At 35.5% G+C, this 15,676-nt stretch overlaps 1 long non-coding RNA gene across 1 annotated transcript in view; it reads left to right on the top strand.

Annotated features, from left to right (window-relative positions):
- The first annotated feature begins 1,697 nt into the window (after positions 1-1,697).
- LOC108368427 (uncharacterized) overlaps positions 1,698-15,676 on the top strand; it is a 22,358-nt gene continuing 8,379 nt past the window's right edge. Inside the window, exon 1 of the long non-coding RNA XR_001848368.1 lies at positions 1,698-1,843. This is a non-coding gene — a long non-coding RNA (uncharacterized LOC108368427). The remainder of the gene's footprint in view (positions 1,844-15,676) is intronic.

The raw sequence follows: 15,676 nt of genomic DNA, 5'->3' as shown, positions 1-15,676 counted from the left end.
AAGGCCAACAACTGTGCCAAGTTTGGAAGAAATTGGTGCAGCGGTTACCAAGATATACACATGTAACCATAAGTGGGCGTGTTGCGCGGCTACGCCCATTTTCCAAAAATTTTTAATATTATTTTTCGTCTGAAAATTATTGTATCAATTTTGAGTGAATTATCTTCAGTAGTCACTAAAATAGCGCAGTTTTCGTATTTCTGGAAATTACCGTTATATGGGAAGTGGGCGTGGTTAAAGTCCGATTTCGCCCATTTTCAATACCAACCTACCTTGGATTAAGGGAAACCTACATACCAAATTTTGTTGAGATATCACAATTTTTGCCCGAGTTATCGTGTACACGGACGGACGGACAGACGGACAGACAGACATGGCTTAATCGACTTCTCTATTCAATCTGAGCATTTATGTATACATTTGTCTATATCTATCTCGATTCGTTTTGGCTGTTACAAACAACCGTTATGTGAACAAAATTAATATACCCTTGTGCACAAGTGCGCTCGGGTATAAAAAAAAAATGTATAAATCTGTACAAGCGTACCAATCGTATGACACTGCCTTAAATCTATCATGCTCCAAATCTACTGTACTCTGTTTGGCTGGAAGTTATGGCCCCGTCAGAATGGGTACTTTGTGTACGTTCCGCTCAAGGATGAAACTGGCAGTTGAGTAGACTGTATGTGTTTGCATAGATAGCGTCAGATTGGCAACCCTACTCAACGAACGTTGGTCAACACTCAACTTTTGACGCACGTAAGTTCGTCACTGCTGACAGTTGTTTAACTTTGCGTTTACACAAGGCAAGACAATTGAGAATATGTACTAATTGTCTCATTGTTTGGGTAAAGTAGGCGTCCAGACAATTAACTATCTTCGAAAAGCCAGAGACAATGACGAAGACATCAAGAGAAGTGTGAATATATTAGCAAAAAAAGTGTGAATGTTTTGCTATTGTACCTGCAAAATTGACTTGTGTAAACCCCAAGTACGCGGCCATAAGGAACAGCTGATTTTTGTTTGCAGACGCAACACCTTCATTGTGGCGTATCTCTACGTTACGTACGCCACTTCCTTCGCATACTTTTCCGTTATTGATGTATTGGTACGTACAAGTACCCATTCTGACGGGCCTATTAAAATCAACCCATGCAGAGATCTAGTGTGTGCCTGAGCGTGCTATGTATGTATGTACATATTTTATTGCTCAGAGTGCCAACTTCAGCAAATTTGCTGTGTACACAGTAATTATTTATTTGTTTGTGTGTAGAAACTCATCAACAAATCTTTTTTGCACAAAAAATACAACACTACTTATTTTAAATAAAAGCCAGATATTCGATGGAATGTAAAGAATGCCGAATATCAGCACGCATTTATGAAACAAAAGGTACATATCGTCGTTTAAAGTTGAAAACCGCGTATCGTGGTTCTGAAAAATCTCATTACTGACATTTGTGCCAAAAAAGATATTTGCTCACCTGAAGCAACTGGCAATCAAGCCCTTATCCGTTCATACTAAAATATCATTACTTAAGAAGAAAATATAATTAGGGATAAAAAAGGACCGTTTTGATATAAATCAAGTTTTCCTCTCTGCTATAAAATTTTGGCAACCTAACATACGAGGTTTTGCATTTTCCTGATACGCGGTTTTGTACTTTAAACGACGATATGTATCTACATTACGGTGGGTAATTTTCTTTTTGTCTTTTTTGGAGTTTGCCAAATTGCGAAAATATGTTTCGAAGAAAAGGTGAAAATTATCACTGTTGCGCACTCTGGTGGAAGTTTTAAGAAGAAGATAAGCGCAGAAATGGATACCTAATACCAAAAAACCGTTTACACTATGTTTTCATACAAAACTTAAGCACATATCTTTACGACACTACAGAAAAATGCTAAGAAACTTATTTTTGCAATTTGGCAAACTCTAAATTGATTTCAGATCCATGGTTTCTTTGGAAAATTCGCTTAGAATTACACGTAGAATCCTTCTGTGCTATACGCGCATAGTCGGTAAAAAACTCTCCCATACAAATTGACCCGCCCTAATATACATACATACATATTTATATACTTATGTATATGGATACATTGATTGAAGTAAAAGAGTTGACTGGATGCTGCGGCTGCAAATGACAAACGATGATTTGAAAAGTATGTAGCTAAAAATATACTCAGAATGCAAATGTTTCTACATATATACATACATACATGTGTAGATCATTCTCTCCCACACAGCATCTTTATACATATGAACATGTATTTATTTATAAACAAATATATTTGCTAAAAATTCACAACTCAAAAAACGAATTTTTTGAGACAATGATGGATATCTTTTTTCCCATTTTAGAAGAAGCTTGAAAACTTTAAACGCGTCTCTTGAAAAATTCCGCTTTCTGATCTATGCAATTATTTCAGTAAGAAGAGAGTAGATGATATTCGAAATTCATAAATTTATATGTATAAATGCCGGGTTTAGGAAAATGACTATAAAAATACAACAGTCAGCATAAAAAATATTTTACTATGTTAGACATTTTCGATGTCGCATACATACATACGAACGAGTACTACAAACGTAAATGTCATCAAATATTAGTCAAGTGACTACGCACGTTTTTTCCTACGTGTTGATTGAACGTGCCTAATCTTATCGAGCGAACGGTAATGTTNTAGACATTTTCGATGTCGCATACATACATACGAACGAGTACTACAAACGTAAATGTCATCAAATATTAGTCAAGTGACTACGCACGTTTTTCCCTACGTGTTGATTGAACGTGCCTAATCTTATCGAGCGAACGGTAATGTTGTCCGACAAACAATCGCATAATTTATTCAGCTATAAATAAATATGTACCCAAATATAAAATTTTCGCAGCCAAGAAAAAAACCTTTTTTCTGTTCTGATATGTACATATGTTTGCCCATTGACCAAAAATAATCAAGAGATCGCATAGAATGCGAGCTAAAATTTTCCTTTCGAGGCATCGTTTCTTCGACTCTTGTCATGAAATTGGCATTGAAGTCTCATAAAGTTGTGTCCAAAAAGCTGTCTGAGTCCGCCATAATGAAAGAAACTAATGAACGGGCCAAAAACTGATTCAGAAAAGCTAAATATGTACAAATGTACATAACGGTATTCACACCTCATAATATCGAACGTCCACCCAATACAATGGAAAACGTAAAAATTTCTTTGGGTTATACTTTCCAAATGGACTCACCCATACTTGAATTCACTAAGGCAATACGAAAATTTAACCAGAAAAGCCACTGGATATGACTTAATTACAAGTAGTTTACTTAAGCAATCACCTCAGAAGAGCATCACTTATCTGACTCATGTATTTCTCGATATTTCCCAAGCTTTTGACCGCGTCTGGCACGAAGGACTCCTCTATAAAATCAAAGCCACCATCCCTACAAACTATTAAGGGTGGTATTATCACTTGCGAAGCCAATGAATTTGGCGAATCGAATGAATTTGGCGAAGCGAACTAGGAGGCAGAGAAGGCATTAAGACTGTTCGCTATGCAAAGAACCTGCACAAGCTGGTGCGGGCGAACACTATTTAGTTGCGTTCGCCAAACTATTCGCTTCGCCAAATTCATTCGCTTCGCAAGTGATAATACCACCCTATATATTTATTCAGGCTTATCTAAAAAATCGCTACTTCTTTGTAAAACAAAGTATGGAACATTCCGACTCTATGAAAGTTCAGCAGGTGTGCTTCAACCCAGTGTTATAGGCTCAATGCTCTGCACTCACGATCTTCCTTCTGAAGAGGAAGATACAATTGGCACTTTCACAGTCGATGCCATACCAAATTTGACCTCACTGGTTGGGTTTTCTAATCAGGGTTCAGTCTCTACTTTTCGGTGTAGTAAAGAATTTGGGTGCTGCAAACTCATTTAATATCCCGAATATGTAGGCAGTGCCTTTTTAGACTTTCCGATTACCGGGCGCAAGTTAGACTTCTTCTTCTAGTGTGGTTTAGAAATAAAAGAGACTAATGCTTTGTATTTTGACGTTTTGGAATGCACCATATATATGTGTAGTTCTTACGGCTTTCACACAAAGCGATACCCGGTTTCATAGATTTTGCGCCGGCTAACCGGGGTAGTCGGAAACCGGAACGTGTGAAGCGGCACTAACTCTGAAAGCCAAAAAAAAAAACTGCAGGCTTCCCTAACGAAAGCTTTCTGATATACGATTTGCTTTTATTTAAGGAATTTCTTTTGCTTAAAGCATTGAGTGCAGAAAAATTAACATCCATTAGTCTTTGTTTGGCCAATGCCGGAAAGTAGCACAGGATGCGCGTTCGACGTCTCTACGTCCTCACGACGTAGCCGGAATTCCCCCACTGTTTGTATAACAATCCGGTGTATATGGAGATGCATTCACTTTTTACTAGTTGACGTAAAACGTTATTAATGTAGCTTACAATGAAATGATATCTAAAGAAGCCGGCCTGTCTAACGCCCCATTGGCTATATGCTGTTTAAGTACATATATGTATGCATGTATGCATGTTTTGAGTTAGACTTTCACGGCCAAGAAAATACCTTAATGAATCGCGATTGCATTTGTCTGAATAGAACTTACTTACTTACATATGTATGTATATAGTCAAAGGTCGATATTTGGAATGCGAACTTGACCAAACATTGCTGTTTTAAAAGTTGTTGCAAATTAATTGTTTGAAGCTCCAAACAAACGCAACATACATATCGCTAGCTTAGAGTGAAAAGTTGCTAAGTCCGCTTTTTTATGAAAACTCATATTTTGATACAGGAGGCTAGAGAAATTAACAATGCATCGTTTTGAAAAGGATAAAGATCCTTGTTTTATGTTTTCTCGTTTATATTCAATGAAACGAAAATTTGCTAAGTCCAAAAAAAAACTCCGTAATTTCGATAAGTCGAAAATAGTACAAAATCTTTTGATAAAGATCGAATTCCTCTGGTGCGTATGGAGTTTTGCTTTGCTTTAAACAGGCAAAATGCTGTATTCAAAGTTTTGCGAAATACTTGAAGAAAATGGCTTTAGAAGTTTTTTTCCTCTCCTGCACAATTTTTGAATTGGGACTTAGCAACTTTTCACTCTAAGCTAGCGATATGTACATATGTACATATGTATACCACCTATCTTTGTAAATACATACATACATATCTGTGGCATTTTATTAAAACAATTTAAGTGACTTTAGAAGGTTTCACAATAATAAGTTCTCCCTGAAAAAATGTATATCGTCGATGTTGACGATTTTCCGTCATCCGTTGTCAAATTTGGTTTGGAGACAAACCGGCTTCAGCTTTGTGCCATCTCCAGTGTCGTTTTTCGTTCTGGCTTAATAACAATTACATTTAACAATTTTTATTGAGCTAGAGGCCATGTTTCAATGAACAATAATGTTGTTGTTTTTTCACATAATTTTTTCTTTAAAACACGGCCTCTAGCTCGACAAAAATTGTTGAATGTTATTTATTATTTTTCTGCATAACTGTTATAGCAATACAGAGTATGTATATCAACTTTTACGATTACTAGCCGTACTTATCGGATTTCCTCTACATATAAATTCACATATATACTTATATATTTATTGGTGTGGGAATCTAATTATCTGTTTATTTCATGCACAAATTTTGTTGATTTTAGTATGTAATTTGATTTGGCCGAACAGTTTATGTATGTAGTGGATGTTTGTAAGCATACATACTTTCACTAGCAGACCTCATTGGTGCTTCAATTTACGTAATATTTTTATCTTTTAATGTAAACTAACCCACACCATGCAATTAATTTTACGAAGTTAAATACTATTGGCATGAATTTATACATATGTATGTATTAGGGTTGTTGCGAATGTGGAATTTTAGACATCCGCGGATGCGAATGCGGATGCGGCTGTTTCAAAGCTAACATCCGCGGATACGAATGCGAATGCCGATGTCAAATACAGTGAAAGCTCCAATATGCGGACACCGAAGGTCACCTTTTTTGTCCACCTATGAGAGATGTCCGCTTATAGGAATTTCGCAAAAAATAAAATACAAACTCATACTTAAAAAATTGAAATTGCGGGTTTCTAAATTAAAATAATATTTATTCTTTAATAGACAGAAACAGGGTCAATTAAAAATAAATTCAAATTTATTGCTTTTTCTTTCCTACCGACAAATCCCATTGCCCATTGGCAACGAAAAGGCAACACTTTTTCTAGAAAAGAAAATATTTTTGAATATGGGCTATGTTCTTGTGTACATATACATATGTATGTAGAAGCGCAAGAGTCAACATTTGACTGAAAAACAAAACAAAATTGACCGCTTGTTAGAGCTTCGCGTCCGCTTATGGGAGAGTTTTTTTTCATAACTGGACATTTTTGAGTGTTCGCGTCCGTTTATCGGAAAGTCCGTGTATGGGAGAGCATTTTGTATGGAAAAAAACCAAAAATTGTTCGTTCCCTAGAATGTATCCGCTTATTAGAGCGTCCGTCTATATGACCTTTCACTGTATTTTAAGAAATATTTTTTGGTGAGTACATTAGGTGATTTAGGTAAAAAATGGAAAATTTAGTAATTTTTAATATTATTTTTATTTAGTACTTAAATTAAAAAATTGGACCATTGTATTTAAGAAAAAGTAATTTTGCTGCTTTTTCGGGTTACAGCCTGTTTCCTAACGGGTCGTAAATCAAACCTGCGCCATTAAATAACTATGTACTCGCTCGAGGCGACAAACTTGAAAAACTTGAAACTTTACAAAATTGTAAATTCTTTTCGATTGACGCTGCACCAGGTGAGAGGACTTCAGTTTTTTTTTTTGCGGTTCAATGATTCGAGAATTGCATCGGGGTTGCAAATTTCGGATGTATGCTCCTGACTTTCATCTTCACAATCTAGCATCATGGCAATATCGCTGTTTAAACACCATTGTGTTCCAATTTGGAGAACCTGTTACGACATGAGCGTTTTTCGATTTTAGTTTTTGGAATTCATTTTTAATCCTGTCTTCTGTGACTGGTTTGAAAAATGTGTGCTTATAGCGTCGCGACGTTGTGAATAGGTGGATATGGCTAATAAATTGTTATTTTGTAGGAAGGAGTTTTCGAAGAAAATTCTCTTTTGAAAGTCATGGCTGCCAGCAGAATTAGTTTAAAATCTTGTTATTTTGTTAAAAAAGTACCCCGTTTTTTATAATAATTTCAATTATTAGAATCACGGACGATAAAGGTCTCAGATTTGCTTAATTCCCGGGTGACCTCTTGGAAAGGCTCACCTGTAATGAACAGCTTGTAATTAGTTTTTTTTTTATTAGTTAGCTGAGCTTGGCTTTTCTTAGTTTCAGGCAGTCACACTAAATTACTCACCGCTGTTGGTACCATAAGCCATAAAATACGTTTTGTTGTTCCATTCCATGCGCTCAATGTGTTTTTATATATTTTTTGGGGAACTTGCACAATATTCGCATTCGCAAAAGCTCCGCATTGATTATTGCGAATGCGAATGTTAAAATTTATGTGGAAGTTCCGCGGTTGCGAATGGGAATGCGAATATTCGCAACAACCCTAGTATGTATGTATGTATGAATGGGCATGTTCAGAAGGCGCATCAGCTGAGGAACTGTTGCGATTGCACCTTCTGAACGCGTTGTAATGTACTCCTGATTTAAATTCATTTCAAGAGCAAATACTTTTATAAACTTTTATAATAACAAAAGAAAAACATAATCAAATAACTAAATAACATAACTTCATTTAAGAATCGGCCAAAAACGGCCGATGCCGATTCTTTTGGCCTATACTAGCCCCGGCATTGGCCGATTCATCGATCACCCTCTAGGCAATGGCAGACCTCAGAGTATATTTCTGCCATGAAAAACCCTGTGTGATAACTCAAATCGGAGGAGAAGCTCGGCCAAACACTAACATGCATATGTGTAAGCGCCAGTCTATTATTTGTCAAACGAAATTACCGATTTTACATCAGTCTATACGACCTAAAGCAGTTTTCATCAAAAAAAAAAAAAAATACTCGTTAATAAAATGTTTAAGAATATTTAACACTTAAATGAATTAATACCTCCTGTATGCGGATCAATCTCTACATTTTAAGAATACCATGCAGAAATCAAAATATTAACTTAAAGCCGTCACGATTTTTCTAAAAAAATTTTGTAAAATTGTTTTATGGCCGCATAAATCGTTCAAATACCCCTATGTGCGTCGTTCGGAGTCGGCGTAAAACCTCCTCTCTGTGTAAGGCGCACGCCATACATCGGAGGAGAATCTCGCCCAAACACTAACACATTATGCAAGCGCCACTTTGTTATTAATTTTATTATGGACCGATGGACCGTAGAGGTTTCACGATAGGGATGATTGGGTCGCCAGTTTGAAAAGGTTGGGAACAACTGTACGGGAAGGTGCAAGTAGGTGCACCAATGGATAACTATCTTTAATGCCAATTAGACTTTGTTAGTTGCAGTTTCTCACGCACTGTTCGAAATATGAAATTCCTGGCAGGAATACGCAAATTTGCACCTTAGAAGAAAAATGAAATGTATTTTTAACAAAAACAAATAGTTTTGTGTTTAGTTGTAGCAAGGTTCTGTAGCTGTAAATTGGAAGCTTCTTGCGCATTTCTGCGAAAAGACAGCCTTATGAATAAGAAAACGTTTTTCTTTAGGTAAATTTCTTTTATATTTTAAATGTAGATATTTTTTCTATTTCCGGTGTACTCGAGCGTAACGATTATGTTAAGTAAATATAGAAATAAGTAGTGTGTGTACACTTAGTATGTACTTGTATATTCATTTTGTCATAAGCATTTCGATATAAACATACATACATACGTGCAAGTTATATATGTACTATTTATGTAGGTTTACCTTACGATTATATATGCTTATGCTATGTTTCTGCTCTTACTATGCCTGCCTAGTTATACTCAATTCGACGTTTTAGTGCTCAGTAAGTTTTCTATGTAAAGATTCCGTTTTACGATATTAACTATGTTCTCTTATGTTATCTATAACAGTTCTTATGCTCTCTATGTTAAATATATAATATGTATGTATATAATTTATTATATTTGGAAAACACTCAATTCCCAAAAGTAACGTTATTAAGTGGCGTGATTTGCTAACTGAAAGAAACGGGAGGCACTTTTATTTGCCCAGCTTAGAAAAAGAGTTTTTAGTCAGTACTTAACTGCTGAAAGAAGCGCACGTCGGGATATACATAAAAATCGATAATTATTGTTAACCTTAATAACTTTTGTTAATAAAAATAAAACTACTTAATAAAAAAGGAACTTAAAGACCATACTGCGTTTAAATCTTTTAACTTGCATTTGTGTCAAAAGCATGAATTCTCTTAAAGACTTACACACGTACCCAATGGGAAAATGTAATGTATAGTAATCGAAACAAGTAATTTTTAGCAAAAAAAAACCGACTTCAACTCCCATATAAAAAAAAAATATATATATATATCTCATGATCCGCTGATCGGATCTTAACCAGATTAGTATGGGACCACCTCTGAGACACTACCTTTCCGATGCAAGAAATTATCGAAATCGGTTGACGTGGTCCAAAGTTATGCGGTAACATACATAAAAAAAAAAAAAAAATATTCCGACGAACTGATAACCTCCTCCTTTTTTGGAAGTCGGTTAAAAATAATCAGTAAAACAACCTTTTTCACATTCGAAAATGCATTTCTTCCCCGCGGCGATGTCCTAAGTAAAGTGGGGCGTTCGATTTTGCTTTACCTTGTGTCGAGAAATGAATGTGATTTAATAATACATTTTTGGGACCTTTTGGATACATAAGAATGTTGATTACATAGTTAACAGTAATAGAGTCGAGAACTCATAAGAAATACATTACACTATTTATCACGCATGTAATGCATTACTGCTTTCCCACTGGGTAGGTACATACATATGTATGTATGTATGCACAACCACTTAACTTAAAGCAAAACGACAAAACTTAAAGCAAAATTGTGTGGTGTTCATCATAAACTTTTATTTGTTTTATTTAAATTCTAACGCTTCACTTAGCAACTTGCCAAGTGGTCTGCAAACCAAAAACCTTAGAAAACAACAAACTACAAAAAAATATAAATTATTTGGTATGTCCATTCGGATTTGAATATGTATGAATGTATGTTTGTATGCATATATGGCCTGAGCATTGCAAAAAACGTGAGCTTAGCAAGCAGCACATGACAAAAAGAGCGATAAAACCAAAACGACACGAAATAAGTCATGTGTACATACTATACATATGTATTTATGTATATCATTAGACCGTTTCACCTTACAAGCAAACAAAAAAAGTTCTCCGCGCACCCTTGAGTGTAAAGTATTTTTGCAAGGCAATTTGAAATTGTTTTCGCAGAATTTTTAAATTTTTCGGTGACACCTACATTCCGCAATAAAAGTTTTTTTAATAATTTCCAACAGTAAATGCCGAAGATACGACGATGATGGAAAAACGTGACCCCTACGTTCTGCGATTTTTTTTTGAAATTACCTTGCAAAAGTACTTTAAGACTCAGGGGCTTCGAACTTTTTTTTCGGTACGCCCACCTAATGTATGCACATTAGGGTGGTCCAAAAACAGTAAAGTCGGAATGGTAATGCTCTCACCCCCTAGGAGTATATCGAAAAATTATACCCCTATTTTTTATTTTGAAATCAAAAAATATTCAGAGGTCGCTCAAAGTTTTCCATGTATTTATATAAAAAGAAAAAACAACTTTTCGTAGAAATGGTATAGAATTCTTGAAAATAAATATTTTTCGATCGGAAAGCTCCTGTTTATGTGTTTATTTCTAAGTTTTTTGATAGAAAAATATTGATTTTTAAGTATTCTATACCATTTATACGAAAAGTGGCTTTTCCCCATATAAAATACATGGAAAACTTTGGGCGCTTTGAGTGACCTCTAAATATTCTCTGATTTCAAAATAAAAAAATATGGGTATATTTTTTATCGGTATAGAACAATCCTAGGAGGTGAGAGCTTAAAAATTTCGACTTTACTTTTCACGTGCATTTTTGGACCACCCTAAGGTGCATACATAAGTATGTATATTTATATGCATGGGAAAAATGCTTTTCAAGTGCTATACACGCCCCTTCTATTCACACCTGTATAGCATGTGATTGCTTTTGGAAAAGTTCATACGTTCATGCATATCTATGTAAATGCATAAAATGCGTCAAACAAATAATAACACATAATAAAAAGATTAAAGTTTGTATTAATACTTTTAAAATTTTCTGTTGTTACATACTTCTGTGCCACATGCGGATTGTACTTGAATTCTTTTAGTATCTTTAGGTATCACATACTTATTTGCACTCAGCGGCAGTGCCGGATTTATGATCTATGGGACCATAGGCTCTTTCCGTGGTGCGGGCCACCTGGGAGTACTAAGGCAAACGGCGGCCACGGGTCTCCTCCAGATTTTAGTTTTTCAAAGTTGTAAACATGACCTTACAGTTGAAAATTACGATTAGGTTTTTCTATACAATCTAAAAATGCATGATTTGTAAATTTTAAACCAATATTTTTCGATCGGAAAGCTCTGGTTTTCTTCAGGAGACTCCCAATAATATTACCCAATATTTGTTTAGCCAATTCTCCATAGCAGCTATATTTTATGGGTCCGTCAATAACCCCAGAAATGCAATGGGGGACCAAAAAACATTAAATTTTTAGTTTTTATTGTTTTAAAAATAAAAAATATATTTTTAAGGCCCTTTTACATACAACTTTGGCGTTGCGTTGGTGTTGGCGTCGGTTTGACAGACTATTTCGAAAGACTGTGGTGAGTTTTAGGACAGTGGCTAGAATTGCCCTATTATAATGATTTAACACTATCTTACTTGAAAATTTGCCTTTATAATATTGTATAAGTAAAAAAGCTGTTTTATTAATTCACCTGCTTATTGCGCCATGTATCGCTACAAAACTTTAGCTGCCCTTAAATATCCTAGCTCCACAGCCATTGCTTTTAAATTTTCTTTAAATATACTTTTTATAAATCACATATTTTTACAATAAAAAAATAAATTACGTTTCTTATTGAAAAGCTGAATGTTGACGAATGCACTGTTTTGACGAGCGACGCGAAAGTTGTGTATATGTAGACGAGCCTTAATACTCATAGAAAGTACAAAGGCAACCAAAGTAACACCTCAAATTTGTAATCACAATGACTGCGACCCGCGGGTGTGGGTGATATCAACCTGATCCTTATGGCTGTGCCGGTGGAACGCGTACTCCGTTTGTCTGCCGCCGACTCGACGAAACGACGCATTTTCCTTTGCTTACTAAAGTATATCAGCTATTTAGTACTTAAATTTCGGTGTACGAACTAAACATCTATTTGATTGATTCGCCTTCAATGCCTCCTACGTTTCTTAAGAATTGTAAATATATAATTTTTCACTTTTTTATATTTAAAGGAAAAGTAATTTTTTGAATTTGTCACGAGGCGCGCGGGCCCCTAGATGAGCGTCTATGTAGCCTGTGCTTAAATCCTGCCCTGCTCAGCGGTACAAATTCCAGAAAAACAAATTTTGTTTACCCACCAAACATTCATGAGATCTACTACATACAGGCGGCCATATGCAGATACATATGTACATAGATGTGTGTATATGTGTGCTCACGTGTTAATATCTGTGTGATTTTCTATGCAAATATTTTTGTAAATTTGTTTCCATTTTTTTAGCCAAATAATGTTGGCAAGACCAGATGTTATTTATTTAGACAAGTTTCGTGAGTTCTGAGATTTTGACACATTTATTAGGCAAATACAGCACATTTTCACACAAATAGGACTTTTTGGGAGCCGTTCTTTTATATATTTTCAATGATCTTCAAATACAGCCACCAAAAAGAAGGTATTAACTATTGAAAGGCACTGCGTTTATTCAAATGCTATCTTCGTTTTGCCCTATTCGAATAATATCCCTTCATTGATCTCATATCAGAAGCTTACGTGAACCTCAACTGTTGAAATTGGAATTATACTCTACCATCCCCGATTTATGTTGGCATACCTTTTCATATAACTAGAAGTGTGGTCAGAGTCGGACTTGAGTCGAGAATTTAGCGGCAATGCAATATGCCTACATACATACAAAGCGTCGTTTAAAGTACAAAACCGCGTAACTGTTTTTTTTTGCCAAAAATTGGATTTGCTCACCGAAGCTCTTGGCACAAGCCTTATCCATCGTCCTGAAATATACTGTCAATCTATTATTAATATTATTATTATTATTATTATACTCTATGTCGGATGATGATTTTTTAAAATTACCTTAAAGAAAAGAGTCTGCGGTTGAAAATGGTTGTTTTCGTTGCTTTTATAATTTTCCCCTTTACATACACATGTAGATATGTATTTAAATTTGCGCTATACGTGCTACGTATGCATGCAGTTATTAATAAAAAATCTTTGCAAATTTTCGTCGCCCTTTGCCTGCCATTCATTTTCATTTCCGCAAAAATCAGCCAACAAATGAAGGTCAATGTTAACGTTGAAAGTACTATCACTTACCCTGCAGTAAATCGCGCTAGTTCCGTAATAGCGCATAACTAGCTCATTAAGAGGCAGTACTGGTTGTCAATCTATCCCAACACAATGCTTTTAACTGTCTATTTTTACATGGCCATGCCCTACGAAGTGGACGCATTTTTTAACTAGTTCTGAACTGATTCCATTTTGGAAAGTTCTGCGTCAATAAGTTTTTTATGAGAAAAAATTGTGATTATTCTATTTATGATAATTTCTCGTTTTTTCTTTTCTTTATAGATTGCATTTTATTTATTCTTTTTTTTGTATTTTATTTATATTAAGTTTCCTCATTTTCTCTTCAATTTTTAATCGGCATTCAAGAATTTAAATTTATTAAATCTGAAAACCACAACTGCATCCACCGCAATTTGAACTCGCGACCAACGATGTTAGAGTCGGAGGTCTTCCTGCGTATCAGTTTTTCCGTTGAGAATTTTCAGAAAGTCGCAAAAACGGGGTCATTGACGAAAAAAAGGGTCTCCTTATTATTTTTGCTTTTCTTTACTAGTAAAACAATAAATATGAGAACCAAAGTCAAAATAAAATTTACATGTACATAAAAATTTAAAGAGAAAATAGCGGGACAAGATTTGCCCAAACACGGTTGCAAACATACACCATAATCGAGTTGCTGCAATGAGAAGAGTTACATTTGCTTTAAAGGTTTCAAATAATGAATTTTTTCTTAATTACAGAAGGAAATATTTTATAAAAACATGGTTCTGTTAAAATTTCATTGCAAAATCTTTGAAAAGGAGCAAAATTCGCACATAATTTTGGAAAAGGGTAAAAAAAATCGAAATTATTAAAAAGTCGGGTCCAAGGGTATTGGCGCTTAAAAAGAGTCAAATTGCCCCTTTAGTCGCACAACGGCAACGTATAGTAGTGAGAATTTGTGCATCTACTTCTCAGCTTTCACACACTAAATGTGAGAAACTTTGAGAGGTGCGCAACTAGCTTACCGAAAGTTTCAACTGTCCCGCTCTGCAGCCGTTTTGCACTAGTTCAGAGACACATAGTTTTGAAATTTGAAGGGCGGAACTCGCGCTTTCCAGGGTTAAGTATATTGTCTATTTGCACATACGTATGTATCTATGCGTGTAGGTTAGGGTGCCTCACGAAAATAAATTTGCTTTTCATAAATTTGATCCTTTTATGGCTCTCACCCAAATACTAGTATTTAATGTCGATTCTGTACCGTTCGTGAGGTAGAGCGCGTAAAAAATATTACTAAAAGTTACGGTTGTCGTCATATAATTTTTAGCTGGCACCCTTTTTAAAATAAATAAGCTTGATGATAGACAATTGGAAACTTAAGGCTCTGTCTCCACAGGAAAACACCGATGTCGTGATAATCATGTCAAAAAATATACTTTCAATGTAGACCGCCTATTCCTGATGGGCTGCAATATACCTTAGCGCTTTTTGCTTGACATCTATTGCTGACAATCTGGTAGTTTGACATCGTGCTTAGAGGTGGGTAACTCAGCACTGTGCTGAGTTACTGTGCTGACTCTTAGAACTGTGCCGCACGCTCAGACACACCTCTGAAAAAATTTTTAACTCAGTAACTCAGTTTATGTGCTGACAATGTATAGCTCAGTGTGCTACAGAGTCGATATGGTAACTCAGTTGATGTGCTGACACTTGCATAGCTCGGTTCGGCTTGCATTGTTTAGAACTGTGTCCATGGTGAAATGAACTGAAGGTGGCGCATTCCCGAAACCGCTACTTTGGTTTTGCCGACTTTGACATTATGGCAATACGTAAACAAACTTTTTGTTTAGAAACAAGTGCAAACATATTGCAAACGTATTGTGTACTTTCAAGTGAAAAATCGAAGTAATTCGTGCGTTCTGAAGTAAAAAACGTTTTTTCTTGTAATAAAAACTTTATAAAAATGTCGTGCGTGTGTTGAATTGCAGCAGCCGTAGGGGTAAAGCCCCCAAATGCAGTTTTTTTTTTTTTGTTTCCCCGCGACGACGCCTTGGCCAGAAAGTGGGTAGAGTTCTGCCGGCAGGACAAGCCATACAATTTAGACACCAG

This window comes from Rhagoletis zephyria, unplaced genomic scaffold (genome assembly GCF_001687245.7).
Source record: "Rhagoletis zephyria isolate East Lansing unplaced genomic scaffold, Rhagoletis_zephyria_1.1 Rzeph_scaffold_03111, whole genome shotgun sequence".
NCBI lineage: Eukaryota > Metazoa > Arthropoda > Insecta > Diptera > Tephritidae > Rhagoletis > Rhagoletis zephyria.
Note: the sequence above shows the minus strand (reverse complement) of the source record. Positions and strands in the feature narration are given on the sequence as shown.